General features: G+C 40.0%; 1 pseudogene; it reads right to left on the bottom strand.

Annotated features, from left to right (window-relative positions):
• The window catches only part of LOC106780291, a 36,971-nt pseudogene that overhangs the window by 21,649 nt on the left and 10,423 nt on the right, over window positions 1–4,899 (bottom strand).

Raw genomic sequence — 4,899 nt, 5'->3', positions numbered from 1 at the left:
TCAGTCTGTCTTCTAAAATGTCGAGTTTATCTTTTGTTCCTTCTACTTTTGCATGCAAGGGAGTTTTTTGTGCGATAACGGTGTGGAGAGGCTTGGATGTTTCAATGGTTCCTGCCTCGGTTGCATGGCTAGGCCCTTGGGTACTTGTGGGAATTACGCTATTAGTTATGGGAAGTGTCACAGGAGGCTCCTCTGCCTGATCTCCAATGGGCGGTGTGTAACCTGGTGGTAAGCCATACATTGGAAACGTGAATTGTATGCCCAAAGCATTATTATTGGAGGGTGAGTATTATCTTCGGTCCTTGCAGACGAAGTATCTCCTGCAGTTTTCATGGCTTTCAAAGCTTCTAAAATTTGACTGACTTGATCCTTTAGTTAGCTAATATCGGCCTTCACAGTTTCACGTTCATCTTCCCACTCCTCCATAGCTTTGGCGTTTGCTCGAGTCCTATAAGGATGTCGTGGAAGCCTCGTCGTTGTTTTTTTATTTGACTTTAAACTGATTTATTTTTTATTAATTAATTTGGATTAGACGAAAAACAAATTATGCGAAAATGCAGAAATGATGCATGCTTGGAAGAAAAGGCGGAAATCACAGCTCCTTGATATCGTGGTAAGAGAAATTAACACAACCTGATTCCATCGCAAACAAAACCAGACCTTATTTAAACTGAAAAAAAGTACAAGTTATGAAAATATCAGTTCCTAGCTCGGGCGATGAAAGTCTTCATCTCACCCACTAACTGTTTACAATAACTAATAAAAAGAGTGACCTCTTCAGGTGGGTTACAAAAATGTGTCATTATTTCAGCCTCAGATACCATCTTAGGGATATCTTTGATAGCTCCATTGGCAAGGGCGGCTAGCCGAGAGAAATTCCCCTTCCAGTGTTCCACGGCCTGCTCTTGATTCTGACTATGACTCTCCATCTGCCTTATCATAGCTTGATTTCTCTCTTCTGCTTCTATCAATCTTGCTTGTTTAGCAATGCAACTCTCCATCTGCTTCACCACAGCCTGTCACCTTTCTTCCGCCTCTTCCCGCTCCTGATCTAGCTCTACCTCAAATGACATTGCCATCCTTTTCATTTGTCCCTCTGTTTCTTTGACTTGAATTTGGGCTTCCCTCAGTCTTTTTAGGGCTTCTTGTCTATCTCTCTTGGTCTCTTCATAAAGATACCTCCAGTGTTCCTCAGCCTCTAGTGCCGTATTTCTTTCTTTGACCCTCAAGGCTAACTCCGTGCTGGCGGCTGCAAGATCTTGCTTTATTCGAAGTGTATAATCTCTTTCGATGCTTTGTTTCCTGAGAACCTCCTCATATGCCCACGTCATTTCTTCCTTTTCCGCCCTCAAATCTACAACATCGTTGCGAGCATTTCGTAGCTCCTTTATTAACTTGGCATTCTGATTTTTCGCTTCTTCTATTTCTCTCTCCAATTGTTTCACTTTATAAGACTCCAGATTTAGAAATTTTCTTTCATCTGCTAGCTGACCTGTGATGGATTTGAATGGCAATTTAATGTTGGTTACCCTTTGCGTGATCCAATTGTGATAACTGACTTCTTGGTTTGTCACCCCTGTCCTTTCTTCTGCTTCGAACCGCATGACGTTTCCCCAGGCTCTTCTGATCTCCCTTAGCTTTTCAGTAAAACCTCCATCTTCGTAATAAATGAAAAGTGGAGTGAGATAATCGGATGATGGTGCCCCTTTCATTGGATGCCCAAACTGTCTTTGAACCAAGGTAGGATTGTAATTGATACAGTACCGAGTTCCAATGAGTGGAATGTTGGGGAAATTACCACAATAATGGATGAAACCCNAGAAGAAAAACTTAAATTTGACCATTCCGAAGTAGAGGGCCGATAACAAAATTAAAACCTGGATTTGACCATTGCCTTGAAGAGGGCCAAACACACGATACAGAAACTTAAATCCGACCATTGCCAAGCAGAGGGTCGAGAGCAAAAATTAAACCCTAGATTTGACCATTGCCTAGCAGAGGGCCAAAGTTGTTACCAATAAGGAGTATTGGTAAAACTTGAAGAAATTTTTTTGATGATGCTGCAAGAAGACTTAGTTGAAGAAGAGTCTAGAATTATTTAAAAGCAAATTTGTAGAAATTAAATGTAGTAGGAAAGTCTTTTAAACTCTGTAAAACTTGGATTTTTAACTGCAATAATCGATTATCAAGAAGCAATAATTGATTATCACAAGTCATTCAGGCATAATCGATTATCACCTCATATAATCGATTATCACATTTTCAAAAACCTGTAACAGACTTGAATAATCGATTATTACTTACAATAATCGATTATTTGTGGCAGTTGGGAGATGACTTTTCAGTTTCTCACCCTGGGCTTATAAATAGATGCTTTGAGAACTTCAGAAAGTAATGTTGTGAACTTAGGTCTTTTGAAGAATACAGTTTGTCTGAGGAAGTTCTCAAAAGCTAGTTCTGTTTCCTTGCCTGGTCTCGTGAATAGGAGAAGCTCGTGTTTCGTGTGTCGATAGTCGAAGCGGTTCTCTTTGAGTTGGCAAGGTGCTCTGTCTGGTCTCGTGAATAGGAGAAGCTCGCGTTTCGTGTGTCGAAAGTCGGAGCGGTTCTCTTCGAGTTGGCAGAGTGTTTGCTTCTGGTTCGTTTGTCGAAGGAAGGTGTTTTCTATCCCTTACTCATTTCATTATCTTGTAATCTTTTTATAGTGATTAACAACTGGACGTAGAATCTTTTGATTCGAACCAGTATGAAAATCATTTGTGTGATTTTTCTCTTCCCTACACTCCTTAATCTTTTAGCACTCCAACTGTTCGATAAAAGTTTTACAAGAAATTTAAAACTGATAAAGGAACTATTTTTATGACCGAACACGCTTATACACTACTCTTAGTTTTAATTTCGCTGCGTCATACTCTATCTCAGAACGATACCGATTGTTCCAACAAAAGTCAGAAAAGAAAATCTTAAATTTGACAATTGCGAAGCAGAGGGCCGATAACAAAATTAAAACCTGGATTTGACCATTGCCTTGCAGAGGGCCAAAATCGGAGAAGAAAACTTATATTTGACCATTGCGAAGCAGAGGGCTGATAACAAAATTAAAGCCTGGATTTGACCATTGCCTTGAAGAGGGCCAAAATCACAGAAGAAAAACTTAAATTTGACCATTGCGAAGCAGAGGGTCGATAACAAAATTAAAACCTGGATTTGACCATTGCCTTGCAGAGGGCCAAAATCGCAGAAGAAAAACTTAAATTTGACCATTGCGAAACAGAGGGCCGATAACAAAATTAAAACCTGGATTTGGCCATTGCCTTGCAGAGGGCCAAAATCGCAGAAGAAAAACTTAAATTTGACCATTGCGAAGCAGAGGGCCGATGACAAAATTAAAATCTGAATTTGACCATTGCCTTGCAGAGGGCCAAAATAGCAGAAGAAAAACTTAAATTTGACCATTGTGAAGTAGAAGGCCGATATCAAAATTAAAACCTGGATTTGACCATTGCCTTGCAGAGGGCCAAAATCGCAGAAGAAAAACTTAAATTTGACCATTGCGAAGCAGAGGGCCAAAACAAAAAGGAAAACTTGAGCTTAGGGTGCTAGGCGAGTTGGACTTGGGGGGTAGTGCGAAAACTGGGCTTGTGGGCCAATATGGAAATTGGGCTTTGGGGACCAATGTGAAACTGGGCTTGATGGGCCAGTGTAGAAATTGGGCTTAGGGGCTAGTGTAGAAACTGAGCTTATGAGCCGGTGTGGGAGCTGGGCTTTGGGGCCAGTGTATAAACTGGGCTTTTGGGGCCAGGCGAGCTGGGCTTAAGGGCCAGTGTGGAAACTGGGCTTATGGGCCAGTGTAAAAACAGGGTTTAGGGGCTAGTGTGAAAACTGGGCTTATGGGCTAGGTGAAGAAGGATTCGATAACCATTCATATGAATGAAGACGGTTTCGATCCGAAAAATTTTATTTTTATGAATTGATGCACATATGAAAAACATTTGCTTTGTTTTGCATGTCTTTTTGCTTGAGTCAGTCATCTTACTTGTAATCATCAAACTGGTCTTTATTTTAAACGTTTTGTGAAAATTGAGGAATGTCATACATCCAAGGTCTAAACTTTGAGATTATTACATTTTGACTTTTCTTCCGAGACATCAGTGCACACATGCTTGAATTTATTGGAAAGAGGATGGTTTTGAAGAGAATGAGAGTCGTTTGGAATGGTTTGGAAGACTGGGACCAACACATGGGTACTACAATCCTCAAAGGAGATGCAATATGTGAGTGTCAAGATGAAACACGATATACCAAAACTTTTGCCCCGATTTTGTTTTTGGGAAAATGAGCTGGGGTTTGGATCCATGAAAATTGGGGTGAAACAAAATCAAGTGAGACTTGCAAAGTTGCCCCGGTCATGGGATTATGAATTGATGAAAAATTTGTGTGAGACTCATAAAGTTGCCCCAGTTCTTTTTATCGTGGTATGGGTTGATGAAAAACTCGTGTGAGGTTCACAAAGTTGCCCCAGTTTTCTTTGCCCCGGGGTTTTGTTTGGAAGAGGTAGTGGCATGACAAGGATCGGGCAAAAGGATGGTCCCAAATGGTTTGATTCTCTTTTACATGTTTTTGGCTAGGTTACAGGGAGATCCCCTCTTCTTGAGACATTACCTTTTTCTTTTTTTTATATATTCATTCGTTTTCAACTTTTTTTTTTTTACAACATATTGAAAGTCATTTTTCCTTATCGCAAAATTAAGCTTTATAAAAATTTGAGCAATCATTATTCAATCTGCGTGGACTTTATCAGGCTTGTAATGTGGTTAGGGGCTAAAAGGTATTTTAAAAAAAAGGATATAAAGGCACAAATGAATGTTTGTTGGTTATATTTTTTGAAACAAGGGTTATCAT

Source organism: Vigna radiata, unplaced genomic scaffold (assembly GCF_000741045.1).
Source record: "Vigna radiata var. radiata cultivar VC1973A unplaced genomic scaffold, Vradiata_ver6 scaffold_170, whole genome shotgun sequence".
NCBI classification, from domain to species: domain Eukaryota; kingdom Viridiplantae; phylum Streptophyta; class Magnoliopsida; order Fabales; family Fabaceae; genus Vigna; species Vigna radiata.
This window is presented reverse-complemented; position numbering and strand designations above follow the sequence as displayed.